Source organism: Lepidothrix coronata, unplaced genomic scaffold (assembly GCF_001604755.1).
Source record: "Lepidothrix coronata isolate B3197 unplaced genomic scaffold, Lepidothrix_coronata-1.0 Scaffold53, whole genome shotgun sequence".
Lineage (NCBI taxonomy): Eukaryota > Metazoa > Chordata > Aves > Passeriformes > Pipridae > Lepidothrix > Lepidothrix coronata.
In genome coordinates this window covers 4,613,132-4,633,419 of record NW_016690233.1, presented here as the reverse complement: position 1 = coordinate 4,633,419, position 20,288 = coordinate 4,613,132, and positions in this window count along the sequence as shown.

Sequence of the window (20,288 nt, the reverse complement as noted above, 5' to 3'; positions counted from 1 at the left end):
GCTGGAAGGTGTCCTCAGAGCCTTCTCTTCTCCAGGCTGAACAAGCTCAACTCTCTCAGCCTGTCTTTGTAGGAGAGGTGTTCCAGGCCTCTGATATCTATGGCTCTCCTCTGGACCTAATTAAGAGGTCCACATCCCTCTTTTGCTGGTGACCCCAGAGCTAGCCACAGAATCAAACAGTGCTGCATTTTGAGCATCTAATATGGTAATGGGAAGGATTAAGTCCTGAATCTGAGCCAGCATATGCCTACAAAACAAAGCAGACTGGGTGTAGAGTGGATGGTGTTTGTACAACGTCTGTACAATGACTGGGGAGTCCTGATGGACAAGTGGAACAAGAGCCAGCAACATGCCCTTGCAGTGAAGAAGGGTGCAGAACCACATCCTGGACTACATTAATGGAAACATAGGCAGCAACTTGAGGACTGTCATTCTTTTCTTCTACTTGGGATTTATGAGTGGTGCCTGGAACACCGTGTCTGATTTTGGGTTTCCCAGTAACCTGGAACATACCCATTCTTTCCCCCAAATGACTCCTATTTTGCCCTCTACACCTGTTTTACCTCAACTGAGAGAACCAGTCACAGCTGAGGCTGGGCCAGTGCTCACATAACAGGAGATTCAATACACCTTGTGATTTTTTATGGGAAGGTTGTACTGCAAATTCCTGTGAGCCTGTTTGATGATCATATCCATGCTAACAAATGCTCAAGGCAGCCCTTGGACAGAGACAAAGGCCTGTGTGTGCAGGCTCTGCAGGCAGAGGGGATAAAGGCAGAGAGATGATGCCTCATCCTCACAATTATTATCTCCATTAATAATTTTTTTCAGCTCGTGATTCAACCGGGGAATATTGGAAGAGTTTCCCTGGTGTGCCTTGAGCCTTTAATTTGCCAACACTTTCTGCACCACCAGGCCTCAAGTGTAAGTTATGAGAGAATAAAGCATATAACAAACTCCTACACAAGCCATAGGTTTTGGGCTATTTAAATTACATCTGAGAGAGGGGAAATAATGCAAAATCTTTGGGGGGTACTTGCTCAAAGAGCTGGAAAGATTCAGCACAGTTTCTCTCTCTCAGTTTTATGGCTTCCTCACTCTGATGCAACAATAAAAATGTTCCACTGGATTAGCCAGGTGGCTGAACTGTGATTTCTCTGCAACACTTTTTCACACTCTAAAAGCCTAATGACAAGCAATCAAGAACATGTTAATTGGGACGATTGCCCCCAGGGGACCCTGGGGTCCTGGGAGGTTGAAGGTTTTCATTAATTCTGTAGAGCTGGCTGCAAAAAAATCCCATTTCTCATCCATAGGAAAAGTCTTAGAAATGTGGTAAAATATGAATTTCCAAGTAAATGTAAAATGTTCAGACCTTTCTACTTTACTCCCTAGAGGGTCTTTTTTTAACTTATTTTTCTCACCAGGGCTTCCTTGCCTCTTGATGGTTCCTCACAGACTTGTACTGAGTGGGTATTGGGGTTAGGAGGACAATTATGCAACTCCTAAGTGCCTATCCATTGGTTCATGCACACTGAAGTGAAGCCAATTACCAGGTTCCTTCTTTGCAGACCTGCAGCCACACAGTCTGTGACCCCAGGGACCAGAAGTAGCTCCTCCTTTAACCACTTGGTCCTCTCAGCAGTCCCAGACAGTGTGACCAGCTAGAAGGCATGCTCTGGCTTGTTTCCCTTGCTGTGCATCACCCCTGGTCTCATGGAAAGCAGAATGAATACACTGGACAGATTTCCCTTTTATTTTTTTATTTTCAGTTCTAATTGAAAATAATTGAGGAGCCTGCCATTTAAACTGCCATCAGTAGGCTTGTATCATCAGCTTGTTGAATTGACAGCCTGCTTCACACATCCTGGAGTTAGTGCCTTGGCTTGTTTGCCTGCCAGACTCTGGGGCTTTGACTAGATGAGCATGAACAGCAATGCAAAGTGGGTGGCTGCCTGCCCTGGGGGTGTTTTGTGGCAATGTCTACAGGAGCTGAAAAGGTCTGCAGAAATGGGACCATGGAATGTGTCTGAGACAGCAGTAGTTTCCTCTCTTCTGTCCTGCATGTTTGTAAGATTAATGTGGGTTTCCTTAGAGATGGGACAGCTATTTGCTATCCGTAAAAGTTAATGTAGCAGGGGAATTCATAGGAAAAATGCATTTAGTTAAGAGTCATCACTCAATTTAAGTGAATTCTGGCAACAGAAGTTTTATTATTGCCATGGCTTAGACAGATGATGATGTTTGTCTAAGTAAATGCTTTCTTTCTGAGTGCCTCATTACCATTAGGAGAGGATTCAGCTTCAGAAAGGGAAGGCATTTCTCTCCCAGTGGCAGCAGGTACCATGGAGCTGGTGAGCCTGAAGTGATCTCCATGGTGGGGAATCTCTGAAAAGGGCAGTGGAGCAGCCCTCCTGTGCCAAGCCGCAGTGGTCCTCTCTCAGGGGCATCTCTCTGGCCTGCAACAAGCCATGCTCCCTACCAGCTACACACTGAGGACCACTGATAACCTTTTGCTTCATTAAACAATATTATTTTCTGTATCTGGATGGTGATTTTTATGAGTCTTCCAGGAAGCTCAGACACTGCTGCAGCTTCTCATCTCCTGTAGCAGCTTGTGCTCTTCCAGCAGATGCACCTTGTGGAAATGGGGCTCATTTGGCTAAAGCTCATGGCTAATAGGATGAGCATTCCTCAGGCTGTGCTATGTGTTGCTAAGTCTTGGTCCATGTTCCACCTCTACTCTGGTATGGGAAAGACTCACTTCTGAAAACCAGCTGAGGAATGAACCCCTGTGAACCCTGCAGGGTTTGATTTGGCACTTTTTGTGTATTTGGCACCACGTTGTGCTCTTCAGCTGTTGTGCTCTTCTTGCCTGCAGGTGTTTAACAAGCCTGCAGAAGGCTTGCCTGGCTGAAGATTAGCAGACTGACACTTCACTGGGGTCACCCAATAGTGACAAAGCAGGGATAAGAACTCCTGTCTAGATTTCAGAAGCTCTTCTGTGATCCCTGAGCTGCTGTGCCTCTGAGCTGTACAGCCTTTTTATCTTTCAAGACAATTCTTCATGAGGACTGCATTTCTGATTCCTTATTTCTACTCTGTAACAAGCCTTGGTATCCTGATGAGATGCTCTTGCTAGGTCCCCAGAAGTTGCTGCTGCCGACCACTTCTGGACCATTCCGTGTTCCCCTTTCTCCCTTGCACTTCTCTCCTGGCCTGAAAATGAAAAGCAGAACAGGGACAAGCATGTATTAACTTATGTATAAGTCTTTCTTTAAATAAGTTACAGTAAAATAATATTTCAAAAAAAGGGTATTTCAGAATCTTCACATACATCTTTCTGTAGTCTGCTTGGTAAAGGCAAACCAATCAAATGTAAGAAAAACATAACCCTGAAAGAGAACATGGATATTTTGAATACTGTGTGAAACATTAAAAAGAAAAAAGGTGAAGTTTCTAATCTGTGTTACAGAACACTGACCAAGAGCTGCAATTTATTTTTGCATTCATATGTAATTATCACGGGGTTACAGTCAGTAAGATGATTAATTCCTCCACTTGTTATCTGTGCTGACAGTCAGGCAAGGTGGCTTTTGCTATCACCAAAGTGCAGATACATATCAAGATCCAGATCAGCAACTTGTCTCTCCAGTGTCCCCATCAGGACCTCAGGAAAGTCAGACAGGTGAATAAGGTGCCTCTGGTCTCCTTATATAGACACTGGTGTGTTTGCTGAGTTATACCGCACCTGAGTGCCTTCAAAGATAACTATATTGCTCAGTACAGATTCAGGAGATTCAATCCAGGTGGAGGCTTTACACTGCAGCCTGGTTCTTCACTGTACTGCTGAGGAAATGTTTTCACAAAGGTTTTACACTTGTGTTTTGTCTTTGAGGATCTAAAAGAAAAAATTAGGGTGAATTCAGAAAAAAGCATGTTTAAAAATGACAGTGAACTTTCTGTTAGAGAATGTTAAGAGAGCTCTAACTTTCTGTTTGAGAATGTCCTCCTCCCTGTCAGTTTTGTCCCCCCAGCCTTCCTCTATCCCCTTGCTCTCCCTTTTTGGAAGATTATTCAGTGCCCATTGGCCTTCAACCCAGCCGGTTTGCCCTCCCTGGGGAGCTGACCTGTGGTGTGTACCTCAGGGTATCTCACTGGCTGGACTTGTGTGTTGGCTTCATCAGGGTCTTGCAAGTTACTGTAAGAGAGTCAGTAACCTCATACTGTGCTGGGGTAGCCCTTATCCTGAGAGGCACATGGCCTCACTGGCCTCTGGGGAGGGATGCTGCAGTGTGTTTCTCTCTGCTGCAGGTGCCTTATTCCCTCTACTTGCATTTCAAAGAAACTCATTAACATCCTCTGTGAATCAGAAACACTTCATAGATGAGGCTGTAGCCAAGAAATTGTGCAAGCTCAGCACCCTACTTCATGTGCCTGAGCTGTACATGTGTATGAGGAGATCACGTTGGTGCAGGGCTGTGTGTACAGCAGACCTATAGTCAGGAAGGATCTTCAAAGTTTTGTTTCTTCCTAAACTACAGTTTTTATTGCTCTGTTTTAACTTCACTGCTATTTTTTTTACAATGCTCTGACACATATATTAGTGGGGATGTGCTGTATCAGAGCTGCAGAACAGCCTACAATTCCCCAGGTTTCTCTGTAGATTTTTATGCTGGTGCATCCATAAAGGAGCTCCAGATCTTCCAAGTTTTCCCCATGAGAACAGAGTAACACCTTTCCTCTGGAAATACTGTAATAAAACAAAGGGAATACAACACTCCCATTATGAAGATGCCATAGATGGTCTTTATCATTTATCAAAAGGAAAAGGTGTTCTTGTAATATCTGTTAGAATTGTACACAAGGGAGGTTGCTTGGTGGAGCACATTAATAAAAAGTCAGAAACCTGAAAGATATGTCTTTCTGCAGATTCAAAATTGTATATTAATTTATTTCTGTAGCTTTTTCTCAATAGTCCAGTGGCTTCTGTCATGAGGCGATTTCATTACAGCTTTGATCATAGTGGTAATATAAAGCCAAGCTTCCTGCAAAGGCTTCATTGCCCTAAAGAGTGTGTAATTGGCCAAATGTCTTAGAAAGTTTTGCTTGGTTTCTCCAGAGCACAAGTAAAATTTAATTACCCCAACAGTAGATGCAGTGCCATCATATAAGGGTGTCAGAACTAGTCTTTGCAAATGGCACATTCTAACAGAGCAATAGATATGAGACTTGCCATAAATGTGATTTGTGAACATCATTAATGAACTACTAGACCTAATTGACTTCGTGTGGCTTTATGACAGCATAAAAAAAGTTCTGCACTACCAATGATATTTCTTTTCAACTTCTTCAGCTGAATCCCTAACACTACAGAGCTCTCTTGGAAGCAAGCTCTCACTGATATTTATTTGGGGAAAAGAAACTGACTGTTAGATAACATTTGCAGTTCTTTAGAAATAAGGATTTTAGAACAGTTCTTCCATTGCAGAATGAAATGAAGATGCTTTGCAATTATCCTTGAAAACCCAAGCACATTAGAGATCAGTGGAGGGTACTTGCTAGCCTGATCATTTGAGAATGATTCAGGCTCAAGTCCCTGTTATGATTTGGTTCAGGAATTTACATTTCTCATGTGATTATGTGTTCTTGATCTGAAACCATAGCCATTTTATTTTTGTCAATAATTATCATTCTAGCAAGCTATTTTGTTTTTCAACTATCTTTTGTTCAGACACACTGAGGTCTGTGACAACAAATGTCACCATTCACACTGGTGCTTGCAGTAAAATAATATCGTTTATATTGCTTTGGTAAGTAGAAAGCAGCCAATATCCAGCTTTAGCTAGAATTTTTAAAGGATATTTTGCTATTCTGCATTACAGGAGGCTTGTGGTCAGAGACCTAGAAAAAGAAAATAGTTTCAGTCTCTGGAAATTGATTATTTTTGCATTTATCTTTGGTCCCTTAAAAAAAAAAAGAAAATTATATGTTAAATCATATATTTTGGGTATTGTTTTGCTCCACACAGCATAACTTTTCGTGTGATGTTATTACAATAATCTGAATGGTAAAATCAGGATGGAATGAAATTATTGATTTCTAAGTATTTGCCTGAAACCTTTGAAGATCACCATTTCACTTTAAACCACATGAAACCTTCACTTATGATGGAGGTTGCTGTAATGTCAGATCTGGTAAACATCCTCACCTTCTGCTGAGTTAATGAACATTGAAAGAGGACCTTTGAGTTGATGATAAATGATAAATTCGGTTGACTTAACCAGTTCATGTAATCCTCTGCTGATTAGTCTTGCTACATTTTTGTTGGCAGTCTTGGGCAGAGGTGGAAGGGACTTTTTGTGGGTCTGCTGGGTCAGCTGGCCCAGGCTTTGTTTTGGGCTTCTGATCACTCCAGGGTGCCCCTCACCACCACATCTAAGTGCTCTGAGGAATGCGCAAAGGGTCTCACTTCCCTGACTCTCTTCCTCCCTTCCCGCTTTCCTCCTTCAGATCCCCAGTGGTGTCAGAGTTTACCAGATCTGTTACACTTTGTATTGTGGAGTTTAATAAATACACAGCTGAAGAAGTGATTGGAAATTGAAGGTGAGGAATTTTCCAAACATTTAGCATCTACAATTTACTGATTTGAGTGAAACTCACAGTCATTGTATTAATATTAATCACAACTCTTTACTCTTACTTCACTTCATTTCCTGAAATAGTGCATCTAGAGATATGTATGAGGAAGCCAACAAAGGACAATTATAGCGTGGCTTCTGGGATGTGCCTTGAATCACGAGCACACTCCTTGCAAAGAGGAGTTGGCTGCAGGCTACTGGCAGCGAGGGCTCCTGCCTGTGGGGACTGTTGTCATTGGTCCCCACACAGAGATTTGAAGCAGGGTGAGGAGCATGTGCTTCAGTGGAGCAGCTCCCAAACTACTCATAATCAGCAAGCAGCCTGAAAGAGTGTTCTCCAAGTCCCCCAAATTTTTGAGGTTCAACTGTTTACTCCAGAAGGACTAATCCCTGAATGTCATTTTGGGGACCCCGTTCCTTATGAGCTTTGATCTTAGCTGTTCAGCATCTCTGGCTGTATTTATATCAGCAACAGTATGGAGCAATAGCACAGAGCAATAGGGGTGAAACTGTGCATTGGTTGCAAAGGTACTGATGTCCACACTATGCATTTTGGAGGTTTTACACTGGAACCCCCTGGAGCCCTGTGGTTGGTATGCAGGAGATACAGCTTCCTGCTTGGCTTCATTGGCAAGGAATCCAGCTGTTCTGCTATGCATCTGGAAGACTGGAGGTAAAGGTGATTGCTTCAAACATGAATTTTGATCTAGACTAAAACACTAAATAGATGCAGCCTTTGAAATCGTTAAGTTGGAATGCTCTTAAACTTTTTTGAGGATATTTTCTGCTCTTGTACTCTGCACTGAGGAGATGAATTTAGTTGCAGCTGTAAACTTACATTTAACATTTTGAAATCCTTGTGATTTTGTTGGCGTGAGGCAGCAGTTTGTCTTTTGGTTAACTCCCTGCCATATAGTATGATTTGTGATATGAACTTTCTTCTGTCTTTCTAATAATCTGCAGTTTGAGTATTCTGAAACCATTATTTATGTAGCATGCTTGACACTGAACTATGCTGTGCTGCTTCCATGGAAACCTCTGACAACATATCACTGTCTGGCCTGACAGATAAACAATACCTAATTTTCTCTTATGTCAGCCATTAGAAAAGCCATACTATGCCAGACCAAAGGTCTGTCTGTCCAGTGTCTTGTCTCCAACCATGGCAAATGACAAACAACCAGGGAAAAGTGTTAGAACAGACCAAGAATATATCAATATTGGTATAAACTCAAAGTTTCATAATTTTGGAACTGGGGGAGTAAAATATTTAATTCAAAGGTCTTTAATATACATATTTTTTCCTTGGGTTTGTAATTTTTTGGAATCTTTTTTCTATAATAAGCCAGAATGAGAAGACAGCTTAATTTAGTTTATAAGAGACTTTAGGAGATCTCTAGTCTGATCTCATGCTCAAAGCTTGGTCAGGTGTGAGATCAGACCAGGTTACTCAGGTCTTTATTCAGCTGAGTCTTGACAGCCTCCAAGGATGGAGACTACAAACCCTTTCTGGGCAACCATTTTTTTACCCATGTAGGTGATTATTAGTAAGAACTCAACAAAACTTGCTAGTGCTAGTAAACTCCCTAGTTTGTCATTTCAAAGCCATCTATCTGAAATCTATTCACTATATGTTGTAGACTCAAGGAATTTGCAGAAGGCAGGTTTCTAGGTGGCTTTTGGAAATCCCTATAAACCGCTTAAGATGGAAAAATCCTCAGACACGTTGTTTCAGAAATCAGGAGCTGTGATGAAGATTATTTCTGTAATTTTTGGTGTGGAAATATACAGGAGTACACAGAAGTGGCTGGTTGTAGGAAATGAAGAAGTCATGCAGTCAGCAAGTTTTATTTAAGCTGTGCTGGGAATTCCGTGGGACCCTACCTTTTCTCTTCAGTAAATCCTCAAAACAGAGATCAGAAGCTTGTTCCCTGGGTACAAAGCATGCACAGAGTATGGTGGGTTCAAGGGAAATTGTGATTGCTGAGTGATGAGGGTACTGCATGAGACCACCCCCCACCCCCCCCGCCCCGTGCTTTTTCTAGGCCCTGTCTGAATTGGTTCTGTGTAACTCCAAGGGCTCTGCAGCCCAGCCCAGGTACTTCGATTGGGGGAAGGAGGAAAGAAAAGATAGTGAGAGATTTTTTTCCTTCTCACCTAAGAGCCGCCTGACAGTCAAAGCTCTCGCTTTTGCATACCTGGAAGCCTCGCCAGGTGTTTTGTTCTTGGAGCTGAATGCTGTCTTCTTTTCTGGTCTCTTCAAGCCCTTTAGAATTTCCAAAGGTTACTTGTGCTGGAAGAATAAGCATCCATCCAGTAAATTCTTGTTCTCTGCTTATCAAGCTGGTGTCTATTTCAATATTAGAAGATTATTTCCCACCCCCCCCTCCTTTCTGATGAATTATTGAATTTACCTTGTACCTGTCTAGGCTAGAAGGATTTTCTGAGAAGAGTAATGCACACATATGGTTTTACTTTCTTGATTTCAGCAAAGATTAAAGATAATATCCACATACTTTGTTCTTCCTAGTTATGTTATTTTTAAGTGGCAAAAAGCTTCTTTATGGAAACCTTAATTAAACTTATTTTGAGAGATCTTCTTGTGTTTCATTATGTAATTTCTCAGTGTTGAAAACTGAGTTGTTTTTTTCTTCCTGCTTTCAGAGAAATAGGGCTCTGGAAGTCTTTGCTTAATGAATTAGGAGTCAGGAGATATTATTTAATAATATTGTTGGAATATGCAGCACTATTAGACTACAATTATCACAATAAGACACTTTAGTTTCAAACATGGTTACATATGGCTGGATCACTCCCAGGTCAGAAAAGGATTTACTAGATAGCTTTTCTTTTCAATAAACAAAATATTTGATGACTATACTTGAACACAGCTTCGTTATGAACTTTGAAGAATGTTAAATGTTAGCAGTAGACATATTTTACTATTAATTTGTTTTCTAGTTTTATGCTACTTGCTTTTTATCTGTTACAAAAGAGAAATATTAGCAAAGGCTACGTGAGAAAATGTTGCCAATATGTTTTAGCCATCTTCTCATCATCTCTGTATGACTCTTTGAATCATATCTATCAAGATAACTGCTTCTTCTCCCCTGTTTAGCTTGTTTGTGACAAAGATGTGATAGTTCTTGACTTTGTCTTTTCTTTCATGGTTTTAACCAATTTAACTCTATCAGAAACAAGTATTATTAATACGTTTTAACTGGTTACCATCCTCTTTGTTCATTCTGTGAACATATTTTGGCACTCATTAACTCTTGAAAAGTGTTGCAACCACTGCACTGCATCCCTCTTTTCCAGGGATGGTCTTTGGCTATTTTATAGCAGGGAAAGCTCTGAGTTGAGCTCTGTGACTTTCTAACTTAGGTGTCTTTTCGAGTTGTATTTTGAATTACTTCTAATGTCTGCAGTCTCTGGATACTCTTAACTCTTCATGTGTCCCTGTATGTATTGGCACTTCTCAAATTCTTACTGCATCATATGGTAGTTCTTACCAGTGTCTGTAAAAGTTTCATCTGAATTTGTGTTCACAGTCTCTACTCATGGACTGTTTTCCACCTGAGTTTCTTATCTATTTACACCTTTTTTTACATCTTCTCTTTTAAAAATAATTTTTTTTATATGTTGTTTTATATCAAGTGCACTTCTGTAAACAATTTCAGTTAGCCACATCTGCTGATACTGGAAGGCTCTTGAAAACATCAAGTGCTTCACATAATGAAAGTACATCAAGTACCTCAGTAGATGCAAACATCTATTGTCAGAAATAAAACTACTCTCTTCTCTTTTGATACAGTTTGTGTGTAGATGCAGCAGTAAGTGGTCTTTAAACCTTCTTGAAGTCTTTTAAACTCTGATGGATACATAAATAGCACATTTCTTCCAGTGATGTTTCCCATCCTCCTTCCAGAACTGCATTTTTTTATTTCTCCAGGTCACAAAGGCTGACATAGGTGGCTTCATTTAGTAGATATGGGGCTGCCATTTCTAGTAAAGGAAATATAACTTCCCTTTAGGCAAGGAAGCTGCTCTGCCAGCGACCTAGTGCAGGAGAGCACAAATAGAGGCAAAGCTGTTGTGAAAACCAAACAGTTTCTCTCTCTTGTGTAAGTCAAGAGTTTGTTGCTTCCATTGCCCTGTTATCCAGCTGCCTACAGGGCATGTGCTTATTTTCTGCCCCGACCTTGGCTGTGATCTAGTGGATAATCTCTTCAGAGGGAGTGTTTGCTTTTGTGACTTGGATTACTTTATCGAGGATCGAGGATTGAGGATGTTTTTCTCTGCCTAGAAGCTGGAACTAACTACTAAGCAGGTCACAGACAGCATCTTCACAGAGCACCCTCATGCTATCTACCTCTTCTTACAGAGGCCTTCAGAGATTGCTGAGGAGTTGCAGAAAAAGGGAGACTTCGGAGGAGGAGGGAGAGAAGGCAGAAAGGAGAGTCAGAGAAGACCTCCAGGCAAGCTGTTGGAGATCATACTGATTTTCAGTAGGAGCTGGAGGCCAGAGAATAGATTAGCTGTGATTTAGGACTGTGGTGGGTTGACCCTGGCTGGGCTATGGGTACCCACTAAAACACTGTCACTCACCTTGTTAGCAGGACAGGGGCGGGGAGAAAATAAATGGAAAAAAACTTATGGGTCAAGATAAAAGCTGCTTAATAGAGCAAAAGCAAAGACTGTGTGCCGAAGCAAAGGAAAACAGATTTATTCTCTACCTCCCATAAGCAGATGATATCCTGCCACTTCCCAGAAAGCAGGGCTGCAGTACGTGTAGTGGTAGCTCCAGAAGAGAAATATCATAGTATAGCCTCTCCTCCCCTCTTTCTCTTAACTTTTTTGCTGAGAAGATGCCATATAGTATGGAATGTCCCTTTGGTCAATTTGGGTCAGCTCTCCCCTGGCTATGTCCCCTCCCAAGATTTTAACCACCCCCAGCCTGCTGGTGAGGGGGAATGTTGGAGAGGCAGTGCTAATGCTGTGTCACCATTGCTCAGGAGGAGCCAAAACAGTGGTGTGTTATCAACTCCATTCCAGGTACCAATGCAAAACACAGCTCTATGAGGCTGCTGTGGGTAAAGTTAGACCCAATACAATAATACATATCCACCCAGGAAAGATGTTCCTTAGGCTGAGAGTAGGCAACACGTCCTATTCCAGAGAAAGGAAAGCTCTCGCAGGGATGTGACTTTACACAGCTCAGCTTAGGCAGCCTAACAAGTTTACCACCAATCCATCACCCGCTATAGGGATGGGATCAAGCATAACTGGGGCAACTCTGCCTGGTGGGAACTGGTGGTACCTTAAAGAAGATTCTTGAGGCTGAGTAGTATCATGATGCCAGGGGAAGAAAATCATTCTTGCTCTCTGAAAGAGAACACAGCTTTTCTGACAAGCAGGCTTTCTGTTCAGAGTCACAATGGTTGCAAATGCTCAAGCAGGCAGCCAATGTCCTCAGAAATTGTTAAGTTAATAGATGTTTTCTCTATAGGCTCCTAACAACTTTAAGTCATATTTAAAATATTTAAACAAAATAGCTCATCTGTTCTAGGGTAAATCCATTCATATGATAGTTCCTAAGGTTGCTGCTCTTCCCTTGTATTTCATTATTTGGGAAAGAAACGTCTGTCTAATGCCTTATTTAAGATTCAGTGGAATCTTCTTTGCTTCAGTAATTTTCCTATTAAATTACAACTATTAACACTCGTTCCTCACCCTAAAGGAAACCAATAGAATCACCCAAACTAATGAAGTTGTTTTCAGCAGCAAGCAGCTCGTTATGGGGGTATTTCTAATTACTGTTAAAATGAACTGGAACACAATGCCTCCAGAATGGGATGTCCCAGAGCTATCAACCCAAACCATAAACATCTGTGCAACTCATAATCTCTTCATTTAACCTTTGTAATAGCAACACAACCTCAACTAATTTTTAAATGCTGATAGGCATTAAAATAAATAGATATGAAAATGTCACTGACACATTATAAATAGAATTAATTTATGAGCACTGCCTCCCAGTGAGAAATTCAGTTTTTGTCTTTTAAAAAATAACCATGCCACCTGGAGTTTATCTTTCTCTTATATTGTCGAGTCTGAACTAATTTTTTTCCCTTCTGCACTAATTGTTATATTTAGATATCATCGCCCAGAAGACTATGTTGAGGAGTGATTAGGGTATAGCTTACACATCAGAATGCATGAGCCTACTAGAAAAGCAAAGCTTCAGATCAGATTTAATTAAGATAGCTTACATTCTCAGTTCAGTTTTCTGCCTAAAGCAAGGAAAAAAAATGAAGACTAACGGTTTTTTCCAGAAACATGATACTCCTGGGACAGGAATTTAGAACTCCATAAGCAGCATAACTTTTACTCCTGTGAGTAGTCCTCCTGAAATCAGCATGAATAGTTATGTGAGTAAATGGTACTCTGAATAAATTAATAATGTACAATCTGGCCATATAGAAATCCTTGATCTGGCACAGATTGCCTATGAGTCATTCAAATAATGAAAAAAGAAAAATAAGTGATATTCATATGAGTGATGGCTTACTGGATTTTCCTTGTTAGTTTTCATATATGGAAAACTGAAGCTTTAATACCTAAATAAATCAAACTGAGAATCTTCAGCTGGAGCTAGCTAAAGGGCAGTGTCTGCAACTCATAATCCATTCACCCCCTTACAAAAAGAAAGGGGATTTTTTTCTATACCAGTCTATAAACAACTTGCTGAAACTTCATGCATAACTGTAATCACCATCAATTTAGTGCTCATATTACAGGGCAGTTAGAAGGTTGGGAACAACTGAGATCCACTTCCATAAACAGCAGGCAAGTAAATAATGTAAGTAAATGCATTGGACTCTCTTTAATTTTATACATAAATACATATATATATATATATATATATATATATATACATATATAGGGAAACATGAGCCAGAATATATTCCATCCTTTCTCCTGCTTTCTCCTTGGTGCTACGTGCTGGGCTCTGCAATGCTAACTGAAGTAGAAGGCAGAAGAATAATTTTATAAGCATGGAAAATATGAGGCCTGGTGTCCTTTGGATTTGTATCTTTTGACTGATCAAGGGAAGAGAGACGTGAGAAGGAAGAAAAGATGATCTTCATCTGAACCTTTTCTCTTTGGGCTCTGTTCAAGGTATATACCCTAGCGCTTATAAACTCCTGTACTGCCCTTTGAGGTGTGAATGGGATCTGCTTCCAGATTCTGCTTCCATTTATTTTCATGAAACCTAGTTAACTTTCTAAATTATGTTAAATTGCATTAAAAGTCAACCTGTAGGTTCCAATGATGTTGAGAAAGATGTGCAAACACACACACCAAACACACACACCTAGCTTCAATTTCACAGAAAAAAAGAGGACTAAAATATAGAGGTGGGTTATTTTTTTTTTCCCAATAAATTAGGTGGATAGCACAAAGTGGGAATATTTTCAGTTTAAGATTGATATAGATGTTGACAAAATTGTAACTTTTTACATAATGGGGCCTTTAGTGGGAAATGTACAATGAAGTAACAGAAAGCACAGTCAGAGGCGATGGCTCACTATGCTAGTTGCTATTCAGGTCGATAGGGACAGTTCTGTTTTCACTGGATTTTTTATGACCTATAGAGACAGAAAAAAGAAAACCAGAAAAAAGTTTGAAATACAAAGAACCAAACCATACTCTTAATGCAAATGATATCTCTGTTCTTTCCTTTTTTTATTCCCGACCACTCTCTGAGCCTTACTATAAAGCCTGACAGAATAATATCTGTGTTCTGATAAACTGGTACACAGGGAGTAAAAGAGTGCCTTGGTTCCTAAAATCTTATCCCCAAACTGCAGAAAATTATGCCAAAAAAAATTGTTCAAAAAGTTGTTTAAGAACCTCTTTGCATGGTCTGAAAGAAGATATGGAAACTGTTGTGAAAGAGGCAGACAAGTGACTGGCATCATTTTCTGCATAGAGAGAACAGGGAGACAGGATAAGTGACAAGAATAACAGCACCAACTGACAGAAATGTACCTTTGTCATGAGCAATTCAAAACCTCCTCAAGGATATTATTCTGCTGCACATCAACACAGAGCCTTAGCTGAACTGGAGGTGCTGGAGGATTTCAGAGAGATTTTGTCTCGTTTTCTCCCTTTTTAGGCAATATTCCTGACAGGGTTTTTGATTTGTTTTTATTTTAAATTATGGCCATCATTAAAAACTAGTTTGCAGTTGATTTGCTTAGCAGTTCACACAGGTTGCTTGAAAGGCTTTGGAGTGAAATGAAACAGCAGGGTTGCACAGCTACGCAGGGCTGGAGAGGAGAGCTGAGGTGGATGGAGCTGTTCATGGCACTTTCCTGGAAAGGCTGCAAGAAAGAAAGAGGCTTTGCAGCTTTGCACTTTTCCATCCTTCTGGATTTGTGCCATTTTCTCTTCCAGTTTAAGACACACAGGTAGCAGCACTGTGTCAGATCTGAGGTGAATCTGGCTGCTCATCCTGTATTTGACAGTGGTCAATAGCAATTATAGAAGAGGATAAGATGCCTGCAGCCATACAATCACCTGGGGTTCAAAAACCTAAGTGACATAAGTATCTCTTATGAAGACAGAAAGAGAGTTGAGGTTGTTCATCCTGGAGAAGAGAAGGTTCTGGGGAGACCTTAGAGCACCAATACCTAAAAGGGACTACAAGAAAGCTGGAGAGGGACCTTTCACAAGAGTATGTAGCAACAGGACAAGGGGAATGGCTTTAAAATGAAAGAGGGTAAGTTTAGATCAGGTTAGAAAAAAAAAATCTTTACTGTGAGAGTGGTAAGAGACTGGCTGAGGTTGCCTAGAGAAGTTGTGGATACAGCATCCCTGGAAGTGTTCAAGAACAGGTTGGATGGGGCTTTGATAAACTCGATCTACTGGAGGGTGTCCCTTCCCATACCAGGGGGGTTGGAACTGGATGATCTTTAAGATTCCTTCCAACTCAAACCATTCTGTGACTCTATGATAAGTATCTTTTATACTCTTTGGTCAATTTTTTTCTGTTATCTTATCTACTGTCTTTTGGAACCCTTGTATGTCAGTAGGATCCAGAAGGCCTTGTGTTTTACTTCCCAAAAATACTCCATTCCCATCCATTTTGTACCTTTATTTTGAGCTCTGTTATCTTAATTTCCTGGAGCTGGACATAAATCTGGCAATTCACAGATTGGCATTTGCACTTATTAATCTGATATTGATATATGGAACACTGAAATGATGAGAATCTAAACTCATTAATGTCATTGTCATGGCATGATCTACGAAGAAAGATGGCAGGTGTTTTCCTGCAGAGCTGGGGTAGTGACTTATGATCAGATTCAAATACAGTAATCCAGTTTGGACATGGTGAACCAAGTGGTCATTATGCTCAGAAACACCATTAAGGGGAAGGACAAAATTTCTTAAACTTTAGAATTAAAGAAATCAAGGTCTGTGGAGAGACCAACAGATAAAGTCTGAAAAAATTACACAAGTCCTTTTTGATACAAAATGTAAGGTTATAAAGCTAAATACAGGTCCAGAAGCATGAAACAGGTCACTTGAGACAAGCACGTGCAACAGACAGCTTTCTCTGTTGTTTTCAGTCTCCTAGGTCTATTAATCTTAACTCACTTATATAGATCATTACAGATTCAATGCTGTCAGTGATCTGAATTAATCATTTGGAGATACTGATGGATACTGATTCTAGCCAGAGGACATTACAACAGAAGCTCCTTGCTTTGTCTCTCTGAGCTATGAATGAATCCTATTCAACAAAGTTTTAGGGAAGAATCTCATTTTTCAGTCTTGCTGAAGTTAAGTACAGTCAGCAGCAGTGTTTTGAAGGCCTGATTTTTTGGTGGCTTTCTGTCATGTTACCTGGGGAACTGGCTGTCTCTGTTGAAAATGAAAAAAATTGTTGTTGATATACAGTGAGTAGTTGAGCTCACTGAAAATCAAAAGAATAATATATTCTTTATACTTTGATCACATACAGATACTGTTTTGAGTAGTGAAATTGAAGAATTTGAGATGTTCTTCCTTGGAAATTATCTCTTTACTATTTTGTGATTTTATGTTTTTTTATCCTTTTGTGATCCTGAAACATCCTAATTCTTTTAACATTGTTCTTCAATGCTTGTGTTTGGTTTTTCTGTAGCTTTTTTGTTGGTGCTGGGAACATTAAAGGTCTCTTGATAAAGTTATTTTGATGTATTGCTATTGCTATTTGTCAAAAGCATTAACCTTCCTACTAATTTATTGTCTTATACACAATGGACTATTCTTTTAGAATGATGACTTTCTCTTTCTAAATGCATCCTTTTCTCTTAGACAAAAACATGGGGAAAAACAAAATATCTTTTCGTGGAGTCATGGCTTGATTCCTTCCCTGCTCCTCCTCCAGTTCAAACTGAACTCAAACAAGGGAAAGTGTGACAGAAAGCTGTTAATTTGGTTGACAGCGTTGCTTAACTGCAGAGATCAATCTTCATATATGACTGAGTTTTTTTCATCTCCTATTCATCACTGAATGATGTCCAGATGAACTACTCTGGAATAACAGCATGATGAAATTTCAGAACATCTCAACAATCTATAAGAGATAGTGCAATATGTCAGAAGAAGCTAATTTCCCTCAAAATTGTTTTAAAATAGAGTAATAGTGATATGGCATGGTATTTATAGGGAAATTTGAGAGCAAACCACAGACAACTAGGAAAAAGTCACAGAAGGACAAGACTATTGGGCAGTTTGCTGCCATGGCACATGCATGATTACCATTAAGAATATTTATTTACAAACTGTGCTGTTTTCATACCAGCTCATTATATTAGTTCCTTGTTGTGGAGAGATTTATCTGAGATTAAGAATTATAACAAGCAATGTTATGAACTAATAAGCACATCTAATTTGAATGTTGTTAGAGCATTAAATGGAATTAGTGACAGCACCATTTCATTTCATTTTGGTAAGGTTATTATCCCCTTCCATGAAATGGGACCATAACTACTTCAGTGGCTGTAATGGGAGCATGCACAATATTTCTTTGTTTCTGTTTTTAGGTTAGCTATTAGATAATGTTCATCATTAGGAAGGAAAAGTGGTCTATTAGAGGGAGGCTTTTTCCTCTGGTGATACAGGAATAAGAATGGTTTGGGTTGGAAGGGATCCTAAGGTTCATATAGTTCGAAACTTCTGCAATGGGGCACACTCTGGGCATTTTTTGTGCCTTCGAGTGAAAGCACGTGGAGTATGCAACAGGATCTTCACGTTGCAACAAATAATTCCCAGGACTATCCTGCTGGCATCTCATGCCAGGGCAGGCAGGGGGAACAAGCCCTCTGTTTTGCAAAACTTACATGCAGTGTGTGATTCAGATTCATGATGAATGTGCTCCCCCACCTTCCAGTTTTTGAGCGAGTTCTAATCAGGGCCACTGAGAGCTGCAGCATTTATCAGATGACTTCCCTTCTTCAGGTCTTCATTCACAAATTTGTTTCTGTGCAACGGTGCCCAAGACAGCACTAATGAGTTCGCTGAAGTGCTGGAAGCAGGATAGCCATGGTTTTGTGGCTCTCTGCCCGGGTTAATCAGCCCTGTTTCTCAGCAGTGCTAATTAGGTGAAGCTGAGATCTCTGTGGTGGTGAGTATATTCATTCTGATGTGCAGTTATTTTGGGCAGCTCTGTGTGGCATTGCACTGCACTGGTAGACCTACACTCAGCATCAAGGACATTAAGAGGGAATCCTGTCCAATAGCTCTGTAGGTTTCCAGCTCAGTCTCCTCCAGTAAATGGGGTACAATTTTTTTATCATAAATTATCTAAGTGATACTCCTTAGAGACAGACCTACTGCTGGACTGAAGTGTTGCTTCCCCCTGGTCTGAATAGAAATACTGTCATTGACTCAAATAGGATGAAATCCTGACTCCAAGTGAGCAGTAGACAAGTGAAGTAGACAAACTCGTCTGAAAAGCTGCAAATCAAACAGCTATCTTAAAAAGTGAGTGTTGGACATTAGCTTGTCAGGTGTTATTGGCTTTTGTCAGTAGCCACCAGAGGCACAGTAACTTTGCTGGCAAGGGTAAGGAGCTTGTTTAAGCATTGTTGTGTAACCAGTACCCCTCTGTGCCTTGCAGCTACAGAAACCAGTGCCCAGAGTGTGCAGACATGCCATGCCCAGTGCCAGGGACTGCTAAACTATGCCTCTGTACTTTGTACCCCTGAGACAGCCTCACCAGACTCACTAGCATGGGTATGGGAAGCTAGGGGTGCCCTGGGGAGCCCTTAGGGATGACAAAGATCTGATTTGCACATAAAAAAGTTAGGAATGAAGAAATAAAACCTCAGTGTGCACTGAAGGATGACGGGGGGACAACTCTCACTACCAGCTGAACAAGGCTTCTTGGGTGCTTTAAGTTGGGTCCAAATTTCTCTTCAGTAATAACCCATCCTCTTTCTTCTCTGTCATGGTCAACACTATAAATATTCTTTAAAGACAACCTTCAACAGTAAGACAGGTTCTCCTGAGGACAGCTGGCTCCTGGAGCTTGTAGAAAGAGATAAGAATCTGAACAGCTCCCCTGTAATCCAAAAGGAAACAGTTAGTGACCTGCTGAGCTGCTTGGGTCCCCACAAGTCTATGGAACCAGATGGGATCCACCCAAGGGTGATGAGGGAGCTGGCAGAAGAGCTCGCCAAGCCTCTCTCCATCATCTACCAACAGTCCTGGCTCACTGGGGAGGTCCCAGATGATTGGAAATTGGCCAGTGTCACGCCAATTCACAAAAAGGGCCGGAAGGAGGACCCAGGAAACTACAGGCCCGTCAGCCTGACCTCAGTGCCTGGCAAGGTTATGGAGCAGATCATCCTAAGTGCAATCACACAGCACCTACAGGACGGACAAGGGATCAGACCCAGCCAGCACGGGTTTAGGAAGGGCAGGTCCTGTCTGATCAACCTGATCTCCTTTTATAATCAGGTGACCCCCCTGGTAGATGAGGGGAAGGCTGTGGATGTGTCTACCAGGACTTCAGCAAAGCCTTTGACACCGTCTCCCACAGCATTCTCCTGAAAAAGCTGGCAGCCCACGGCTTGGACAGGGGCACTCTGTGCTGGGTCAGGAATTGGCTGGAGGGCCAGGCCCAGAGAGTGGTGGTGAACGGTGCTGCATCCAGTTGGTGGCCGGTCACTAGTGGTGTCCCCCAGGGATCAGTGTTGGGCCCAGTTCTGTTTAATATCTTTATTGATGATTTAGATGAGGGGATTGAGTCCACCGTTAGCAAATTTGCAGATGACACTAAGTTGGGGGGGAGTGTTGATCAGCTGGAAGACAGGAGGGCTCTGCAGAGGGACCTGGATAGGTTGGAGAATTGGGCTGATTCCAACGGGATGAGGTTCAACAAGGCCAAGTGCCGGATCCTCCACTTTGGCCACAACAACCCCATGCAGCGCTACAGGCTGGGCACAGAGTGGCTGGAGAGCAACCAGGCAGAAAGGGACCTGGGAGTTTGGATTGACAGGAAGCTGAGTGTGCCCAGGTGGCCAAGAAGGCCAATGGCATCCTGGCCTGGATCAGGAACAGTGTGGCCAGCAGGACCAGGGAAGT